Consider the following 22,362-nt stretch of genomic DNA (forward strand, 5'->3'; position numbering starts at 1 on the left):
CTGTGCTGACAGCCTGCGGAGCCTGCTTGGGATTCTCTCTCTCCCTCTCTATCACTGCCCCTAAATGACTTGGGCACATGTCCTTGCTCTCTCTCTAATAAATAAATAAACTTAAAAAAAAGAGAGAGAGAGAGAGAGAGAAATCTGTTACTGAAGTAGAGAGGTATCATTAAGGTGTAGGTAATGTGTAGGTTTACTAGGAGGTGTCTTTTACTGGTGAGATCAATAACTGCAGGTAAGATTTCATATGCTAGAGCACAGACTCTCAAAGTCTGTTCCCTGAACCATCAGTGTCAGTGTCACCCGTGAGCTTGTTAGAAGTGCCGATTCTTGAGACTCGCCCAAGACATACTGAGTTAGTCTTCTGTGATTTTTTTTAATTTTAACTTGTTATAGTTTTTATTTTTTTAAGTTTACATCCAAATTAGTTAGCATATAGTGCAGCAATGATTTCAGGAGTAGATTCCTTAGTGCCCCTTACCCATTTAGCCCATCCCCCCTCCCACAAACCCTCCCATAAGCCTCAGTTTGTTCTCCATATTTATGAGTCTCTTCTGTTCTTAAATTATTTTTGTTTCCCTTCCCTTATGTTCATCTGTTTTGTCTATTAAAGTCCTCATATGAGTGAAGTCATATGATGTTTGTCTTTCTCTGACTAATTTCACTTAGCATAATACCCTCCAGTTCCATCCACATAGTTGCAAATAGCAAGATTTCATTCTTTTTGATTGCCCAGTAATACTCCATTTTGTGTGTGCGTGTGTGTGTGTGTGTGTGTGTGTGTGTGTGTGTGTGTGTGTATCACATCTTCTTTATCCATTCATCCATCGATGGATATTTGGGCTCTTTCCATACTTTGGCTATTGTTGATAGTGCTGCTATAAACATGGGGGTGCATGTGTCCCTTCGAAACAGCACACCTGTATCCCTTGGATAAATGCCTAGTAGTGCAATTGCTGGGTCGTAGGGTAGTTCTATTTTTAGTTTTTTGAGGAACCTCCATACTATTTTCCAGAGTGGCTGCACCAGCTTGCATTCCCACCAACAATGCAAAAGAGATCCTCTTTCCCTGCATCCTCGCCAACATCGTTTGTTGCCTGAGTTGTTAATGTTAGCCATTCTGACAGGTGTCAGGTTATATCTCATTGTGGTTTTGATTTGTATTTCCCTGATGATGAGTGATGTTGAGCATTTTTTCATGTGTCGGTTGGACATCGGTTGGGATGTCTTCTTTAGAGAAGTGTCTATTCATGTCTTTTGCCCATTTCTTCACTGGATTTTGTTTTTTGGGAGTTTGATAAGTTCTACATACATTTTGGATACTAACCCTTTATCTGATATGTCATTTGCAAATGTCTTCTCCCATTCTGTCAGTTGCCTTTTAGTTTTGCTGATTGTTTCCTTCGCTGTGCAGAAGCTTTTTATTTTGATGAGGTCCCAGTAGTTCATTTTTGCTTTTGTTTCCCTTGCCTCCGGATATGTGTTGAGTAAGAAGTTGCTGCGGCCAAGATCAAAGAGGTTTTTGCCTGCTTTCTCTTAGAGGATTTTGATGGCTTCCTGTCTTACATTGAGGTCTTTCATCCATTTTGAGTTTTTTTTGTGTATGGTGTAAGAAAGTGGTCCAGGTTCATTCTTCTGCATGTCGCTGTCCAGTTTTCCCAGCACCACTTGCTGAAGAGACTGTCTTTATTCCATGGATATTCTTTCCTGCCTTGTCAAAGATTAGTTGGCCATACGTTTGTAGGTCCATTTCTGGGTACTGTATTCTGTTCCATTGATCTGAGTGTCTGTTCTTGTGCCAGTACCATACTGTCTTGATGATTACAGCTTTGTAGTATAGCTTGAAGTCTGGAATTGTGATGCCTCTGCTTTGGTTTTCTTTTTCAAGATCGTTTTGGCGATCCGGGGTCTTTTCTGGTTCCATCTAAATTGTAGGATTATTTGTTTTAGCTCTGTGAAGAATGCTGGTGTTATTTTGATAGGGATTGCACTGAATATGCAGATTGCTTTGGGTAGCACTGACATTTTAACTTTGTTCTTCCTATCCAGGTGCATGGAATACTGTTTCCATTTATTCGTGTGTCTTCTTCAATTTTCTTCATAAGCTTTCTATAGGTTTCAGTGTATAGATTTTTCACCTCTTTGGATAGATTTATTCCTAGGTTTTGGTGCAATTGTAAAGGGATCGATTCCTTGATTTCTCTTTCTGTTGCTACATTGTTGGTGTATAGGAATGCAGCCAAGTTCTGTGCATTGATTTTATATCTGCAACTTTGCTGAATTCATGAATCAATTCTAGCAGTTTTTTGGTGGAATCTTTTGGGTTTTTCTTATAGAGTATCATGTCATCTACGAAGAGTGAAAGTTTGACCTCCTCCTGGCCGATTTGGAGGCCTTTTATTTCTTTGTGATGTCTGCAGAGGCTAAGACTTCCAATACTGTGTTGAATAACAGTGGTGAGAGTGGACATCCCTGTCTTGTTCCTGACCTTAGGGGGAAAGCTCTCAGTTTGTTCCCATTGAGGATGATATTAGCATTGGGTCGTTCGTATATGGCTTTTATGATCTTGAGGTATGCTCCTTCTATCCCTTCTTTTTTGAGGTTTTTTTAAATCAAGAAAGGATGCTCTATTTTGTCAAATGCTTTCTCTGCATCTATTGAGAGGATCATATGGTTCTTGTCCTTTCTTTTATTGATGTGATGAATCACGTTAATTGTTTTGCAGATATTGAACCAGCCCTGCATCCCAGGTATAAATCCCACTTGGTCGTGGTGAGTAATTTTTTTAATGTATTGTTGGAGCCAGTTGGCTAATATCTTGCGGAGGATTTTGCCATCCATGTTCATCAGGGAAATTGGTCTATAGTTCTCCTTTTTAGTGGGGTCTCTGTCTGGTTTTGGAATCAAGGTAATGCTGGCTTCATAGAAAGAGTTTGGAAGTTTTCCTTCCATTTCTATTTTTTGGAACACCTTCAAGAGAATAGGTGTTAACTCTTCCTTAAATGTTTGGTAGAATTGCCCTGGAAAGCCATCTGGCCCTGGACTATTGTTTTTGGCAGATTTTTGATTACTAATTCGATTTCTTTACTGCTTATGGGTCTGTTCAAATTTTCTATTTCTTCCTGTTTCAGTTTTGGTAGTGTATATGTTTCTAGGAATTTGTCCATTTCTTCCAGATTGCTCATAATATTCTCTTATTATTGTTTTTATTTCTGCTCTGGTGGTTGTGATCTCTCCTCTTTCATTCTTGATTTTATTTACTCGGGTCCTTTCCTTTTTCTTTTTGATCAAACTGGCTAGTGGTTTATCAATTTTGTTAATTCTTTCAAAGAACTAGCTTCGGGTTTCATTGATCTGCTCTACTGTTTTTTTGGTTTTGATAGCATTAATTTCTGCTCTAAGCTTTATTATTTCTTGTCTTCTGCTTGTTTTGGGTTTTATTTGCTGTTCTTTTTCCAGCTCCTTAAGGCATAAGGGTAGGTTGTGTATCTGAGATCTTTCTTCTTTCTTTAGGAAGGCCTGGATTGCTATATACTTTACCCTTATGACTACCTGTGCTGTGTCCCAGAGTTTTGGGTTGTGGTGTTATCATTTTCATTGACTTCCATCTACTTTTTAATTTCCTCTTTAACTTCTTGGTTAGCCCATTCATTCTTTAGTAGGATATTCTTCAGTCTCCAAGTATTTGTTACCTTTCCAAATTTTTTCTTGTGGTTGATTTCGAGTTTCATAGCATTGTGGTCTGAAAATATGCATGGTATGATCTCGATCTCTTTGTACTTACTTAGGGCTGAATTGTGTCCCAGTATATGGTCTATTCTGGAGAATGTTCCATGTGCACTGGAGAAGAATGTACATTCTGCTGCTTTAGGATGAAATGTTCTGAATATATCTGTTAAGTCCATCTGGTCCAGTGTGTCATTCGAAACCATTGTTTCCTTGTGGATTTTTTGATTAGATGATCTGTCCATTGCTGAGTGGGGTGTTGAAGTTTCCTACTATTATGGTATTACTATCGACAAGTTTCTTTATGTTTGTGATCGATTTATATATTTGGGTAGTTCCACATTTGGTGCATAAATGTTTATAATTGTTAGGTCTTCTTGGTGGATAGACCCCTTAATTATGATATAATGCCCTTCTGCATCTCTTGATAAGTCTTTATTTTAAAGTCTAATTGTCTGATATAAGTATGGCCACTCCGGCTTTCTTTTGTTGACCATTAGCATGATAGATGGTTCTCCATCCCCTTATTTTCAGTCTGAAGGTATCTTTAGGTCTAAAGTAGGTCTCTTGTAAACAGCATATAGATGGATCTGGTTTTCTTATCCATTCTGTTACCCTCTGTCTTTTGATTGGAGCATTGAGTCCATTGACGTTTAGAGTGAGTACTGAACGATATGAATTTATTGCCATTATCATGCTTGTCGAGTTGGAGTTTCTGGTGGTGTTCTCTCGTCCTTTCTAATCTTTGTTGCTTTTGGTATTTATTTAATTAATTTATTTCTCTCTCTCTCTCTCTCTCTCTCTCTCTGTCTCTGTGGATAGGTCTGCTGCAAACCTGATCTGTTTTCCCATGTAGGTTAGGGACTTTTTCCCCTTTGCTGCTTTTATGATTCTCTCCTTGCCTGAGTATTTTGTGAATTTGACTATGATGTGCCTTCTTGATTGTTGGTTTTTGTTGAATCTAATGGGGGTCCTCTGTGCTTCCTGGATTTTGATGTCTGTGTCTTTCCCCAGGTTAGGAAGGTTTTCTGCTATGATTTGCTCACATAACTCTTCTGCCCCTATTTCTTTCTGTTCCTCTTCTGGGACGCTTATGATTCTGATGTTCCTTTTTAATGAGTCACTGATTTCTCTAATTCTTAAATCGTTCTCTTTTGCCTTAATCTCCCTCTTTTTTTTCTGCTTCATTATTCTCCATAAGTTTGTCCTCTATATCTCTGATTCTCTGTTCTGCCTCATCCATCCTTGCCGCCGCTGCATCCATCCATGATTGCAGCTTAGTTTTGACATTTTTAATTTCATTCTGGCTATTTTTTACTTCTTTTATCTCTGCAGACAGGGATTCTAACCTTTTTCAACTCTAGCTAGTATTCTTATTATTGTGATTCTAAATTCTGGTTCAGACATCTTGCTTGTATCTGTGTTGGTTAAATCCCTGGCTGTCGTTTCTTCATGGGGCAAATTCCTTTGTTTTGGGGTAAATTCCTTCGTTTTGTCATTTTGAAGGGAGAAAAGGAATTAATGAGATAGAAAAATTAAAATTAAAAAAATATTAAAGTTAAAAAATTAAAAGCACACACACACACATATCTATTAAATGATGCTAGATCCTAGGTGTGTTTTGGTCTGGGTGTTGAAAGTGGTTTGACAGATTAGAGAAAAAAAAGGGGGAAATGAAAAAAAGGAAATCGTTTGGGAATTTGAAAAAATGAATACGCTAAAGTAGACTAAAATGAGATGATGGGAGTAAAATAGAATTTGAAAAAATTTACACAAAAGTAAAGAATATAGTGGAAAAAAAGAAAAATATTTTTAATAAAATTAAAATAAAAATGATTTTTTTCTCTCTCTGTATTCAAGAAAAAGAAAAGAAACATTAAAGAGAAAAAAGAGAAAAAAATAAATTGTGTGAAAATTTGAAAAAGTGAATATACTGTAGGAGACTCTAATAAAATGATGGAAGTAAAATAGAATTTGAAAAAATTTACTTAAAACCAAAAATATAGTAAAAAATTAAATAAAAATATTTTTAATAGAAATTGAAAGTAAAAATGAAGTTTTTCTCTTTAAGCATTCAAGAAAAAGAAAATAAATGAAAAAGGGAAAAAAGTAAAAGAAATAAGATAAAAAGGAAATCATTTGAAAATTTGAAAAGGTGAATGCACTAAAGTAGACTAAAATAAAATGATGGAAGTAAGATAGAATTTGAAAACAATTTCACAAAAGTAAAAAATATAGTAAAAAATTAAATAAAAATATTTTTAATAAAAATTAAAAATAAAAATGAATTTTTTCTCTTTTTGTATTCAAGAAAAAGAAAAGAATTGTAAAAGTGGAAAACAAAAAAGAAAAAAAAAGAAGGAAAATTGAATAGATGAACCTGCTAACAGATTGAAGTAGGACTGAAATTGCTTCATTTTCTCCTAGAAGTCAGACTATGAAGCGCTTTATAGTCCGTGAACTAAGCAGGCAGTGAGACATGTCTTCTTGAAGAGCGAGGTTGGCCCAGTTGGGCGGGGCTCAGTGTAATGGCTCCGCGCTCCACTAGATGGCGCTGCTGGCCTACTGGGGCGGAGTGTTGCGGCACTAGTAGGTGCGTATGCGCATGCGCAGGAGCGGTTAAAATGGTGTCACCCAGCCACCCAGGCTGTTCTCCTGGGTCAGCAATTGTGCACCCGTCCTCTGTCTTCAGCTTTCGTTCACTCCCCGCTGTTTCACTCTCCGTGACCACGTCCCAGGCAGCACCTCTCTTCCGAGTTTTGTCTCAGATGTGGCTGTTTTCCCCGGCCCCTTACTTCCGAAGGACCTTGGCTTTGACCCGTTCCGCCCCTCTGCGGGAGGGTCTCACCGAGCAGTGGCCGAATGAGCAAGGGCTGAATGTCGACCGCACCCAGGAACGCTTGCTGGACCCTGCTGCTGCCGGTGCCCTGAGACTGCGGCCAGGTGCCACCCACCCCAGAAAAAGTTCGCGAGACAGTGTAGCAGCAGGGATTATAGAAAATGACAGCATACATCTGGCCCCAGTCTTCACCCTTAAGGACCTTGTTCCAGCACCAGTGAATGTGGCCACCTTCTGGGTTCTGCTGGGACCAGGTGGCTTCAACAGTCTCTACCAAATGTCCTTCCAGCAGTGGAGCTGCTTTTCCCTGTGTGGCCTGAGAACCTCCCGGACCCCAGTCTGCTCCTGGGGATTTGCCCTTCCACCAGAGCACCGCCAGGTATGGAGCTGCAGAGTTGCAGCCTTTTCGCTCCCCTGGTTTACAGTCTTAATAGAATTAAACCCTCTCCTTTCTCCCTTTTTAGTTTAGTCCCTGCGGCTGTTTCCAATTTTCCACTTTCTCTCCAGCTGCTTTTGGAGAGAGGTGCTTTTCCCGTATTCACCCCCCCATCTCTCCCCACCTGCAAAAGCACCTCCCTTCCCGCAGCTTCTCGCTCCCCAAGTTCACCTCTCCGTGCCGCCTACCTGCTGAATTCTGTGGTTCAGGTTGTGCAGATTGTTGTGTTAATCCTCCAACCAGTTTTCTAGGTGTGTAGGATGGTTTAGTGTTGGTCTGGCTGTATTCCATGGACGCGAGACACACAAAAAACTTCCATGCTCTTCCACCATCTTGGCTCCTCCCCCCTAGTCTTCTGTATTTAATGCACACTTAACTCTGACAACTACTGCTGTAGTCTACTGGTTCTTTTACTTGGCCACACTGGGATTGCCTGGGGTTTTCAAGACACTGGTGCCTGTGTTTCTCCTCCAGAAATTTGTATTTAATTCGTAGGGTGTGGTCTTGGCATTGACAATTTTAAAAGCTCCCCAGGTGACCCAAATGTTCCATCCCAATGAGAACCAAGACTCTGTCCTAATATTTAGGGTTTCTGGTTGATAGGAGGCACTCAGTACAAATTTTATTACTAAGGTGGGAGGCTCTTATTGGTGACCATAACCTTACAGGGTCTAGGAGAGTGCCTGGTATTTAGAAGGACCTCAATAAATATCTATGAATGAGTGAATGTTACCTAGGTATGTCATGCTTCATAAAGTATATAAAATAAAACATTATAGTATTAAAGCATTTTACCTTCTCCAAAGAGTATTAAAAAACTGTGTTCCAGATGAACCCAGACTGCCCCAGATATGCTCTTCCTTTTTGAGCCTTTGCAAATCAATTGCTTCTGCCTATAATGACTTCTACTTCTCCCCTTCCAAACATTTCCTGGCTACCTTTTACTCTTTATTCAAGTCTCAACTTCTCAGCCTCCTCCTCTGGGAAATGGGTCTTGACTGAGAAAAGCCACTTAGGACATGTCCTCTCTGATCTCTCATTGTTCACCTCCAGTGCATTTTTTCATTACATGAATTGAAATTGCCCACTTACTAGGCTGTTTATCCTTGTTTCTTCATGGAAAGCACTGCCTTGTCATCACCTGGTACCTCCAGCCACAGAGTCAGTGCTTGGTGCCTGAGAGTTGCTCAATAAATGTTGTTCAAAGGAATGAATCATTTCTTCCTGTAGGATTATCCCACATTAGACAGGCTCCTGGTTACCAAATCAGGCCTCCTTTGATTGCATAAATAAAATAATCTCTGTCACATCAATGGTGCATTGGAGAGAAGTGTTGTACGATTTTTAGCTGTTGGTCATTCTCATGACCAATATCTAAGCCCCAGAAAATGGGTTGGCTGGTGTTTTGGTTCTCTTTGATTCTGCTCTTGTACAGATGAGCTATTTGGAAGCTTCAATCTCAATACCAACTTGTTAAACCTGACCATCTGTTGGGGAGGATTTTATTTTAGATGAGAGCATCTGGGTCCCAATTTACATTTGCTGAGGTTAATAGACCTGACAACCTTCCTCTGTTCTCAGCAGGGAGCACCGCCTGGAACTGCTGGGGAGGAGGCAACTGAGCTCTTCACTGGCTGTTCTCAAATACGCTCTCCCCACCCGCAGGCATTTCTATATTCCAACTTAAGACTCTGATCTCTTAAAGTCATAGCTTTCTAGTCCATAGATGGCACACAGCTGAGAAGCTATCTTCACTGGTATCAGGTCGTCATGGGTGGCTAGGTGGCAGGATGATGGGAAGTCACAGAGACCTCAGGCTCAATCCCATCACCGCCACTTAACTGAGACACAATTGTGACCTCTCTGGGTTTCAGTCTTCTCACCTGAAAATCAAGGAGAAAATATCTATCTTGTAACTTTTGTGAAAATTAGATAATATTTATTAAAGTGCACAACACGGTGCTCAGTGGCCATCATCATGTTTACCTTTCAGTAGGCCGCCACGTCAAAGATTCTACAGGAATTTCACATCCACTTCATGTGGATTCTCATCACAATCCTACTGCAGGTTGTATTTCTTGGGAAGCAGACTTGGAGATGGTTTAGTGGCTAGGATGTTATGAAGTATTCTTGGGATCAACACTGAGGGGAGAGTGGGGAGGATGCACGATGGGGCAGAGGAAGAAGGTGAGCTATGATGCTGGCCCAGGGATAGCCTTGGTTGATTCCATGGGAGCTCTGGAGCTGGAAAATATACTGAAGAATTTTCCTGAGTTGGGCCAAGAGGCCCAGATCTTTATACTCCCACATCTGCCAGTCACTGAGTAAGGGTACCCGGTATCTGCTGGACAAGGGCTCTCTGCAGTGAGGCATCACTGAAGGAGACGCAGCTGAGGCCTTCCAACAACAGCACCTAAATAGTCTCCCTCAACTTCCCAGGGAGATGAGTAAGTCAACTGAGAGTCTTCTTTCGCCTTGTTAAAAAACCATTAGGGAATCGGATGAACCCAAGGAAGAGCAGGGAGGTGTCTAAGTAAGAATTTGTTGGAAAAAGTTAAACAGGAGACTTTATGCAAGACTATTGCACTAGGGGAGAGGCCATAACTTCTACAGGAGAGGGGAGCATTGCAGGTGTCAAAAATGAGTTCATAGACATTTCTCACTGGAAGGTTTTTTGAGAACTGGGATGGGGGAAATTGTTGCCACCTCTGTTTGCTAATTGGTTTTACCCAAAGGGAAAGTAAATTTTCTCCTGTCTTCATGACAACGGTTTTACAACTGGAAGCAAGGTATCCTGTGAGGGTAGGCTCCTTCCCGCCCACTAAGACTGGAAGATAGTGAGCTATCTCCTGCTATCCATTATCTCCATTTTGAGGAGAGATGATTTCTATGTCCTTGAGAAAGATACTGTTTGGGTCCTAACACCAGTGAGAGACTTCTTAGGAAACTTATACATATGTTTCAAAGGGAGCAGAGAAAGAATTTGCAAATACTAATTCTCTAAGTTGTCTAAGAAAAAGGAAGTAAGGGGCAAATAATCAGCAACAATCTTCCCTAAAGTTTAGTCACGCTGAGAAGAATGTTAGAGCCATCTTGGTAGGAGAGTTTCAAAAGAGCTCAAGAATCAGGGCATGACTAACTGGTTTTGACAAGGCAGACCAATTCAATCGGCTCACAGAAAGAGGTACTCTGGAACATGGGTCCTTGCTGCACTGCTTGGAGATGGGTAATCAGATGCTGGCTATTCAGAAAAGGTCTTTGTGAGTCAGAGTCCAACCAGGAAAACAGAAAACAGCAAGTAAGCTGAATAGAATGGATTATAGTACCTTATTTTTAAAAACCTTCTTAAATAATACAAGTAACGTATACTCATTGCAGAAATTTCAGAAAGTATGATATGATAATCACTGCTGACACGCTAATGCATATGTTTTTAGTTGTCTTATATACGTGAGTAATCTGAATTTTCTGAAGTATCATCAGTCTAGAAGAAATGCAAGGTCCTATTTATGGTAATAACTGAAGTTTCACTGACTTCACCTCCTTGCGTACTGGGGCACTTTTGGCACCCCCTTTTCCCGACTCCTGCCTAATCTCATCCAGAGATTTCTGGAATCTCCCCTGGGAGGGAGGTGTTGCAGGTGTCGAAGAGGAGTTCACAAACAATTCTCACATATATTGCCACTTCGGGCCTATAACTGCTTCTCATCCTGGAGTGGGATTCCCCCGGGCTTGTGAGGTAGTGTGACACTGAAATTTGCATTTGTGAAGCTCAAGTCTGGTAGGTGAGGTGTGAGGTACGTTATGATGAAACAGTTCTCCTTTTGAGGCCTTTTGCTGATTTGGACTTGTTTGCCCTTAACTCCATCACTTGCCCTTCTTATGTTCAAGCCCTACCATGTTTCCTAGAGACTGAAGGATGGGAAGGGTGGGGGGGAAAGTCAGGGTAATTCTCTAACTTTCTTTCTGCTTCAGGTTTAGCTCCTCCATGGCTCCAACTCAGGCTGGAGTGGCTTGTCTTGGCCCCAGTTTTCCTTGGATGACCTAGTCCTTGTGTTGGTGGTGTTCCTACCATCTCCAGGAAGCATATGGCTTCCTGATTTTCTTAATCTATGGTTTCCTCATCATTTCCTATTTTCACCCAGCGGTTCCATCACCAATTCCATGAATTAAGTTCTCTCTATGTAAAACATCTAGCCATTTCTATTTTTCCTTATTGGACCCTACTGTGCCTTTCTGGATAGACAAAATGAAATGTAATATAACCTTCATCCTTCAGGCTAGCTCTTATTTTCTCTGGAGAATCCCACAGGGGAAAAATTCTTTAGTTTCAGGATCCCTTAGCTGGGAATAATAAAGGAAATAATGCTGTGTTAGCTAAATTCATATTCTCCCCTGGTTATGTTTGCAGTGGAGACTAGAAGAAAAATCATGAAGTTGTCTGTAAGACCTCAGACCTTTCCTTTTCTTTGCCGAGTGGAAAAAGGAAGACAGAAATTTGGTGGGTTATAGTAAGGTCTTTAAGAATCACAGCCAGCACCATACTGCTAAAGGAATATAGGAAGAAACACTTCTCATTACTTATAATATCAAAACATTCATTGTTTCATCTGTCACAAATACTTAAGGCACCTGGAAGATATGTTAAGTGAATAAATAGCTTAAATTTTGGGTTTGTGAGCATACTCTTTTTAGTTGCTTCTTTTTGATTAATTCTTCAAGGCAATCCTATGCTCACTTTACCTCCATAACATAATGAATACCTTAAATAGAGTTTAGTTATTAGAAACTGTAAGTAATTATTAATGCAAAAGGGTTCTCATTATTTATGGTGAACTGAGAGAAAATTGTATCACAAAATTTATAGAAAGTGTTTAGCGTAATAGGCTCTTGGTAAACACCAATTTCCTCACCACTTCAACTAAAAATACATTTTCCTTATTTTTGTCTTGCTGAAACCAATTTTAACATCATGCATGTGTGTTCCCAACACCCATCTCTTTTTTGCATATCCCCTTAGCCTTTCTCAAGCCATCATCTTGGTGAAGAGCATAGATGACCTGATCAGTGATTACCTCTCTGACTCTCGTTTTCCTAAGCTTTCCTAGAGCATTCTGACCTGCTCTCCAGGGTTCTGTTTTTCATATTCATCACTTTGCAATATGCTTTTCTCCATTTGGTTATCAGAGAAACCTACAGCCCTTAAGTATAAAACAGGCTAATGCAAATTAGTTACAATGCAATAACTAAGGTTTAGACAAATGATATTTGAAATATAAGGGTGTGACTCTTCTAGGAAGGCATTTTAGAATTAATGCATGCTCTGTACCTGGATACTTGAGTCCTGTAATACCTGACCATTCACCATAAGAGAGAGGAGTAGTAAGTTGAATGTCTAATGACCATCTCTCTGGGGATTTCTGATGTTACTGGGACCAGGAAGAGACTTTCAGGCAGAATTACTCCTCTTTTTTGATACGTTTCTTAAGAACACATGACACATTTTACAGTTACTTTGTGTCAGATCCCTTAGAGATGGGTCTTGTGCTGTTTGTACAGTGGAAATTTAATGAATGGGTATTGCCTTTGTGAGCTTGTTGACATGGGCACTGGAGTTTGTTCCAGGTAAAGACAAGAGACATCATCTCTGGCACAAACCATGTTTGCTAGTGCTCTCCTGGACATATCATCAAACTAGGCAAAACCTCAAATTGTTTCCTAGATTCAGAGCTTTTACCGACTGTAATCTTGGACAGATCATTTCACCTTTTTGAGTTTTAGTGCCATTATTAATAAAATGGGAATAATAATATAATTAATATTTTACTAAATGTTTTAAGGATCAAATTCAGTATTTGAAAGTCATGTAAATTCTAGAGTACAAAATAAGTATAGCTGGTATAATTAATTTGCAGAGAAGTATTTCTGAGAGTTGGAGAAAGAATATCTTGGCCAATATGTACTTAAATATTTACAAATTCTTCAGATTCACTACCTTGTATTTTAAAGTAGTCTGTATCTTGTTTTTACCCTGAGTTGAATTCATTGCCATTAAGCACCTCAATATGTATCTATTTCCACTCTGTTTTATGGCCCCAAACTACAATTTACATATAAACAAGAGGGAGCTCAAAGAAAGGAGAAAGTAAAACACAAAGTTCCATCTCTATTCATGGAAAATGTTAATGTCAATGACCACCTATTCAAAGTCTATAGACCTAATTATTTCTCTCTTGAGCTCCAAAGATAAGTACACTTTAAACTAAGATGAAAAATGATCATGAAGAAAATGTTTTAAAAACCACAAAGAAAGGAAAAAATTAATACAAATAAAATAACACATCGTGAAGAAAAAGTAAATGAAAAAAATCTCATTATTTTGTTACATAAAAGCATCTAACATATTCATATTTTCCTTCTATAATTGAGAAGCTTTGAACTACCTTGGGGTTCATATATTGGAGAAAATGGCCCAAATTTTTATGGTAAAAAAATGTGCACACAACCTAGGAATCATGACTATTGTATACGTGGGAGAACTTCTTATGATTTATCACACAAATCCAGACATGTAGATGTGTTTGTAGATGTATTATCTATTTGTTATTCATAATAATTATATATTCTCTGATGTATATCAGGCATTACTCGTGTATATAATACCACAATAACAGATTGCATAAAGAAACAATCTGTCAGTTATTGCATGCCTCTACACCTTGCCAATTCACTGGACAAATTGTTTGGGAAACAATACATGAATAGAATGAATTTTGACTGAATTTTTCTTAGAGCACAGGCATAACTAGACAAGTTCGTGAAAATATTGAAGTATAACCTCATACGAATCACTCACCCTTTTAGAATTTTCATTTAATCTGATAAATGAGAGTTAATAATAGTCAATTTGCATATTGATACATTTAGTTCATTGGATACTCAGGCATTCATGGTACAGGATCATGATGAGAGTTGTCAAGAATTAAGTGAATCGCTTCTCGGCCTTTTGGCTAAGATCAAGTGAAGAATTAAGTGAGATTCTATTTCAAATGTATTAGCACCATGGCACCATATAATGGCTGTATGTTATATGTTAATTCTATTTTCTGCCATGAAACTCACCCAGCTGACTATTCCTTTCCCTTCAAAATAACCATTAACAGTCACTGGGCTTCAATTAGGTGGAACCATGTTGCTTTGATGAGAAATGGGCCAGGCCTCTAACAATATAGATAAACTATATTCTGGGTAAATACACAGCTAGCTCTCTGACTTCAAATGCTGGACCAGGACCTATGGAGGTAACCACTACCTCCAATTAGGGAGCACATGCAAAAAAGAATACTCTAGGAATGCCTGGGTGACTCACTTGGTTGAGCGTCTGACTTCAGCTCAGGTCATGATCTTACGGTTCGTAGGTTCAAGCCCCACATCGAGCTCTGTGCTGACAGCTCAGAGACTGGAGTCTGCTTCAGATTCTGTTTCCCTCTGTATCTGCCTCTCCCCACGGCTCCTGCTCGCTCTCTCTCTCTCTCTCTCTCTCAAAAATAAATAAACATTTTAAAAATTAAAAAAAAAATACTCTAGGAAAATTTTATTTATAGCTTCAGCCCTAAATCTTCATCTAATCATATCTGAGCTTGACTATGGTAAAACTCAAAAGTGTCTGTTTGGTACTAGAAGTTCTGTGTTCCTTTTGTGAAACATTCTTGTTCTTAAGTTAAGTTAAGTTAAGTTAAGTTAAGTTAAAGTTTGGCCTATGGGGATCAGGAGGTGTGCAGGCACATCTACCACTGGTGGCTTCCCTCCAACCAGCTTCATAGGAGAGGTGGAAAGAGGTAGAAATCAAAAAGTTCCATGAAAGGGGATTGTGGTTCCATCCTGTTCTATTTAGAGTCTCTTTCTTGCATACATACGAAACAAATGACACCAACATTTTCCAACAGCATATTCTTCTTTATGATGATCCCATTTGTGACCTTGAGCCTACATTTTGCCCTTATCTCAGAATTCCCTCTCCTTGGGGTAAAGTATGTCCATGCTAGGGAAGAGATAAAGAGTAGAGGGCTTTAATGCCTAATGGAGGACACAGACTTTTTATTCGGAAAATGGAGCCCCAAATATGTGGCAATATGATTGAAATGAACAAAATAGAACTGAAATTTCGTTTTGGTTTTGACATCGTTTATGCAGATTTTGTGGTTACCAATGTTCTAGGGAATGAGTGGGAAAGTATACAAATAATTATGCTTACAAAAATGAGAGTCCAAGCTGTGGGCAGGTGGGTAAATGAAATTCTCTGTGCCTGGAAGCATATGACACATTGTGTATGGCAGGAGGGAAGGGGGCTGGTGGGAGGGGGCCCACTCGCAGGCCAAGCTGCGTGGGCAGACACATTTTGAGGAAACTCCCATAACATTTACCAGCTGCAGAACATTCTGTGTATTCATGAAGGGCCAAATGTACACTCTGTTAAAATAAACTTAACAGAATCAACATGAGATGGTTTTCCCATGAAGCCCCCTCCCATATCTACAATTCATAAATCAAAACCAATCTAAGCGCAGAGAAAGGGGGAAAATGTGGTAGTTGGTAATGACCAGATAAATCAGGCCTGGAAATCATAGTAGCCAGTGCATTAAACAAGAAAGATTTATAAGTGACCAGAAAACACACTTAGTTTTGGTTCCCACTCTTCTTTTAAATTTTTTTCAGTGGGAAAGATCCTTCTCTTGCTCGTGTATGGAAGTGTAAGCTAAACCTAGGAAAAACAAACTCTAGGATTTTTTCAGTCACTCATAGATAATAAAAGTCTCATGGTTTCTGTAAATTGCAATTGTCATCTCATGTTAGCAATTGAATATGGTCTTGTTCGAATAATAATGACAGCACAGAACTTGTTAGGTGATCTCCCTTCCTCCTAGTGATTTCTCCTTTATCAGTTATCTTGGTACCTTGTTTCCTCTTGTTCACCACCTGAGTTTGGGATGGTGGCCATTGGGGTTTATACAGCTCTTGTTGGAAGGCTTTGGATGAGACCTAGCCTTTTAAAAAATTATCTTGAGAATTAAGAGTTAAATGCTAAGTAGGAAGATAGGAAAGTAGACACCAGAAGGAAACACAGAGTTCCCAAGATCAGGATCCTTTTTACTACAGCTACAACTGTATGCTCTTTTTCTTTTTTTAAACCACTTTGTTTTAATGTTTATTCACTTTCTGAGAGAGAGAGAGAGACAGAGCATGAACAGGGGAGGGGCAGAGAGAGACAGAAGACACAGAATATGAAGCAGGCTCCAGGCTCTGAGCTGTCAACACAGACCCCAACACGGGGCTTGAACCCACGAGCTGTGAGATCATGACCTGAGCCGAAGTCAGACGTTCAACTGACTGAGCCACCCAGGTGCCCCATAACAACTGTATATTCTTTCATGGAGTACCATATCTGATCTCCGGGTATCAGGAACACTTCATCTGTGGACAGATGGATCTACGGTTAGTTGTCAGATACAGTCCTCAAATCAGCTGATATCCTCACCTCTTCAGGTTTAGTTCCCTCTGTTCCCCAACTGCAAGGACACGTACTAAACTCTCCCAGTATCACACTAATGCCCTCTCACTAGGCATAGGGTTTAGAGACTCCATACCTTCTTTTATTAGGATGTGGGTATAAGATTCAGACCAACTTTGTCTTTAAATAACAATAAATACTCCTTATAAATCTCTCTCCTTGTATATCTTCCTTGAGGGTCAGTTACCTAGCTGGTCTTCACTCAAGGCAAGTATCACCCATTAATTGCCCTCATGCCTTCCCTGATCTGAGTTACATTATCTAAGTGCTAATATAATATTTCCCAGTCCCTATATGTGCCTTGGCTGTGATAAACCTCCTTAGTGTGAGTGGAGGGCAAGTTGGATTTAATTCAGTCTGTCTCACCCCCCTAAAATACACAGCAAAGCAAAACTTTCTCAGATCCAATAATTCCTTATAGTCTATGTCTGGTTGAAATGACTTTCTCAGATCCAATAATTCCTTGTAGTCTATGTCTGGTTGAAATGACTTATGTTTCCTTTTCTTAATGGCAGAGTGAATCAATGACCCTCCTTTTCCAAGACAAATGCTGCCACTGACTAGGTGATTTGGGCTTCAGATCTGTTTCTAGACACCAAAGAGCCTAATTTTGTTGTTTTTTCTAGTTTTCCTCACAGAGAAATATACTCAGTACTCATTATAACAGAGGCAGCAACGGAGGCCCCAGAAATTGCTCAGAACCTTTACCTCCCTGCCAGCACTGAATTTACCTTTGGAAGGACTTTTTAGCAATTGTATGACTGTTGAGGGAGTTCTTTGTTGACAAATTTTCTGAAAGATCTCATCTGAGGCCCTCTAGACATTTTCCAGTACTTATTAATGCTTTGCCAGGTAAGAGTGTCTGAATTTTCTCTAACTAGATTAGTATCATACTTTTGAAGCTACTATCTGTGATGTTGCTAAAGGAAGGGAAGGGACCAGAAGGAAATGGGGTATTGATGTCATGTGATTGGACATCTGCCACTCTGCTGAAATATTCTCAGATGTGTTCATTGCACACCTGTGTGTTATGATAGACTATGAAAACGCAACTCATAGCCTCTATGTGGGTCCATTTGGTCTATGCTTAATATCTGTTTCTTATTATTTCAGCACTCTCTTGAGCAATTACTCTTTAAGTTTTTAGTTTTCTTTTTTGAGAGGTGTCTCATGGAACAGAGGAAACCTTCGCTTAAAATAAGCCATCGTTGGCTTCCTCTTCCTCTGGCAATGTCAATGTGACTTTAATACCTCTGAGCCCCAATTTCCTCATCTGTGAAATGTGAATAATTGTAACTGCCCCACATGATTGGAAGTGTTAAATCACAAAAATATCTGAAGTCCCTGGCTGGAAGGGTACTCAGTACATATTTATTCCGTGTATGGTAGGTAAACTCACGGGCCATTCTGGAAAGCGTCTGCCAGGTTAGGCAGTCTGGGACCCGGGGACTCTTCATCACTACAGTCTCCAGGCTTGTGGAAATGCTCACGGAACTGGCCGGGCTTCCAGGTCACACAGTGAAATCGGGAGAGATGAAAACTCTAACCCATTCCTTGTTCTTGCTCAGGCACTCACTATTCCTTCCATCGCATCTTGATATCATTTGCTAAACATCATAGTTTTAAACCTAAGTACTTTTCACTTCATCCTACTAATTAATAGGGGATCCTATGGGAGATGTTCCAAATAATTTAATACCCTTAAAACCCATTGTGAAATAAATGTCATGCATAAATTGCTAAAGGGAAAAAAATCCTATCCTTTCAAAGTTCCATAATTGCCACTAATGCAAATAATACTCGCATATACCTATATTCATTTTGGGGGCTAATCAATTAGATGAGTTTTTAGAAAGCTAATCTATTTTTCTCCTTAATAAGGCACCAAAGCTTCCAGTTAGAAATGGTGTCATTCTTTTTACCATGAACGCCTGATCGTCCCAAGTGATTATTAGACAATATGTTTCTCAGAGAAGTCATGCTGGAGATCTGAGCATTCTCCTGACATAAAATAATTATCTCCCACCCTTTGGGAGCCCTCACAGGCAGAGTCTGAAAGAGGAATGAAATGCTTGTAAGATGATTAGTAAAATGATAATGTTGTTTTTAATACTTCTCAGGCCAAGAGACTTGTACACATCATGGAAAAGGGGGAAAATGATATAAACTTAAAACAATAATGTCAAAATGGAATATTTCTTTGGGAATTTGTTTTGAAATATTCTACCTGGAATTTTTTCCTGGGCTATGGTAAACATATTCTGTCTTAATGTAGCAAGAGTAACATTTGTGTATCACTTGACTAACGTGGCCAGAAATGTTTTCTATACATGACTTCATTTTTTTTTTTTTTTTAATGCTTAACTAGGTTAAGCTAAGCTGAGTAAGTTTACTTATACTCTTTTTAAAGATAATGCAGGTGAAGCTTAAGGCAATAAAGTAACTTTTACATGGGTGGGGTGCCTGGGTGGTTCAGTTGGTTAAGCGTCTGACTTCAGCTCAGGTCATGATCTCACGGTTGGTGAGTTCGAGCCCCATATTGGGCTCTTCACTGACAGTGCAGAGCCTGCTTGGGATTCATTCTCTCTCTCTCTCTCTCTCTCTCTCTCTCTCTCTCTCTCAAAATGAATAAATAAACTTTAAAAAATTAAAAAATAAAGTAAGTTTGGGATTCATTGAAGAGTTGAATAGAAAGGGCTTGGGAAGGAAAGAGGTCACATGTTCCCTAGAGATTGGGGAGAAAGGGTTTCTCGATGGTCACTATGCGAGTTGGATCAGGAAGCCAATGACGTTTGCATCTGACGTAATCTGTGACATGAGACGCAAAGCCATCTTTGGAGAAAGAAGGGAACAAAATAGGTTGTGGAGAATAGTGAATGGTGTGGCACAGGGCAGAGTCACCACAAGCTAATTCAGAGCATTCAAGATAAGGACAGGGCTGCAGTCTCAGACAGGAATAAAATAATCTCTGTCCATGGTACTTCTAAAGTCAATTATTGCTTCAAAATAGCATTCTCAGTTTCTCCTTCTCTTCCCTGAAATCTTAGACCTAGAATTTCAGTGTGGTTAATGTTATACTTTTCAATACAACATTTTGGACTATAGGAATTATGACTGAACACAGACAATGCAGGAGGATTGAAAGAAGTAGCTACCTCCTCACCAAATGGAGTATAAACTCTTGAGAACCTCACCAGTAACTTCTGTGCTGTTACCCTTGGGCCAGCAGCCATGGTGGTGTGGCATGTCTTGTTATTCCCCACCTTGCAAAGAATCCACTGAACATCTCAGTCTTGATACTCAGAATGGCCTGTCCTTGCCTTCAAAGTCTGGATGCCCATTTCTCTGTATCTTAATTCAACTGGTTCAAAGGTCATAGAGGGAGGAAATTCAAAATTTCTAGAGTTGTGGGTGGAACAAGGTGAAGAGATAAGGTAAAGTAGAATGAGAAGAATTGTTCAAGGTGCTGTAGAGTCAGAACATTGCACCCGAAAGTCTGTAAAGGGTAACATGTACTCCACATACACATGTTTTGTGGAGTCCAATGGAATGAATAGTAGTATAAGATGGACACTTCCTTCTACTTACAATAGTCCTCAAGGCAGGATTTTATTGTAAGAGTTACATGGGCATTGGAACAAGACAGCTGTGGCTGTGTCTTACAAGATCCAAAAGGGATTGTTGTACCAGTTAGTACTGACAGAAGAGTCAACTTTAGACTGTTAAATACAGTAAAGGAGATTGAGTATTTTAGATGGAAGTCCAGGACCTGGTTGTGTTTTATGGTTGTTGGGGCTTGATTCAGTAGCTCAACAATGATATGAGGACCCAATTTCCATCCCACCTCTCAACCAAAGACACCGGATGACTGGCTATCATCCCCACATTACATGCTTCATTAGCCCTGTCCAGGTGGTGGACTTGAGCCACTCAGCACATTCCATTGGTCTGGACACCATCATTGTTTCAGAAAAATATAAATTCTGTGCTGGTTAACTAGGGTAAGTTTTATTTTTATTTTTATTTTTAATTATTTTATTTTATTTATTTTATTTTATGTTATTTTAATTTTATTTTAGAGACTGAGAGTGTGAGCAGGGGAGAGTGGCAAAGGGAGAGAGAGAATCACAAGCAGACCCCATGCTCAGTGCAGGGGCTTGATCCCATAACCCTGCGATCATGACCTGAGATGAAATTAACAGTCAAATGTTCAGCCACTGGAGCCACCCAGGTGCCCCAACTAGGGTAAGTCTTAGATTTAGATTCTGGGACTGGATCCTTCTACTGAATGAACCACTTAATTGGACTGCCTCTGTGAAGTCACCTTAGAAGAATTCATTGAGGATGGCAAGCATTGCAAGGCTTGGTAGATAGGTTACATGGAAGTCTGCAAGCTTTGAGTTCTTCATCTGCATTATGGAAAATGCCAGGGCTGATACAAATGTTGGATTTCATAAACATCAGAAAATTTACCAGTGTAGTGCCTGGCATGCAATATGTTAGTTTCTTTTTCTCCCTCTTATAATGCAACAACGTCCTGAATAATGAAGCACAGATACAGAGTTTGGTGAAACAGTTTGCAAAGTACTTTCCAGCTCTCATATTTTATACTTCCATGAAAATTTGTGTCACTTTATTTGCATTTTATTAACTTAAAAACTCCGAGGACTTTAGAGCAATTTTCAACCACTGATAGAGCTTCTTTTTTTTCCCGCCCCTTTTTCTTTTACTTTAGACATTTTTATTATAAGATATAGCATGCGTTATGCAATCTTTGCCCCATTTTTAAATGTTAAGCCTTAACATTTATCTGTGGGGGTAGTAGAAACAATTTCTCTTAAAGTCAAATTTTCTACTTGTGAGTAAAGTGAATTTGATGCAATGTTTGTACCCGTTTACTTTGTTGGTTATGAGAGCCATTTGTCATTTGTCACAAAGCTGGATACAACTGTGTGAAACAGAAAAAAAGAGGCAATGAAGCTGAACGGCATCCCATGAGAACCTTGGAGGAATTCGTAATCTCCTAGTTCCTTTACTTTCTGGTCTGCAAATGGAAGGAAGGAAGGAAGGAAGGAAGGAAGGAAGGAAGGAAGGAAGGAAGGAAGGAAGGAAGGAAGGAAGACAAACATGAATTATGAAGATTAAATAAGGAACATGAATGGCTAAATCAATTTCTGCCAAGATGGTACGAAAATAAATGATCCTTATAATCATTACCTCTAAAATTAACTAATTTGCTGTTTTTTTCCTAACTTTTAAAAAATATTTATTTAATTTTTAGAGAGAGAGTCCAAGCGGGGAAGGGGCAGAGAAAGAGGGAGACAGAGGATCCTAAGTGGACTTTGTGCTGACAGCCTGATGAGGGGCTAGAACTCACTAACTGCAAGATCATGGCCTGAGCCAAAGTCAGATGCTTAACTGACTGAGCAACCCAGGTGCCCCAACAAATTTGCTTTTAAAGCTGCTTTTAAGTGTGTGTTGATGAATAAAATAAAATGAATTGATGCTGTTAGAAGTAAGAAAAGAGATTACTCTTAGAAAAGCAGTGACTGTATATCAGTTAAGCTCTCCAGAGATACAGAACTAGTAGGATATCTCTATATGTATGTGTATGTCTGTCTATATATATGTGTATGTGTATATATGTATGTGTATATGTGTATGTATATGCAGATGAATGTGTATGTGTATATGAACGTGTATATGTATATATATGTATGTGTATATGTATGTGTATGTGTATATGTAGGTGTATATTTATATGTACGTGTATCTGTATATGTAGGTGTATAT

The sequence above is a fragment of the Herpailurus yagouaroundi genome, unplaced genomic scaffold (assembly GCF_014898765.1).
Source record: "Herpailurus yagouaroundi ecotype Mexico unplaced genomic scaffold, PumYag 159, whole genome shotgun sequence".
NCBI lineage: Eukaryota > Metazoa > Chordata > Mammalia > Carnivora > Felidae > Herpailurus > Herpailurus yagouaroundi.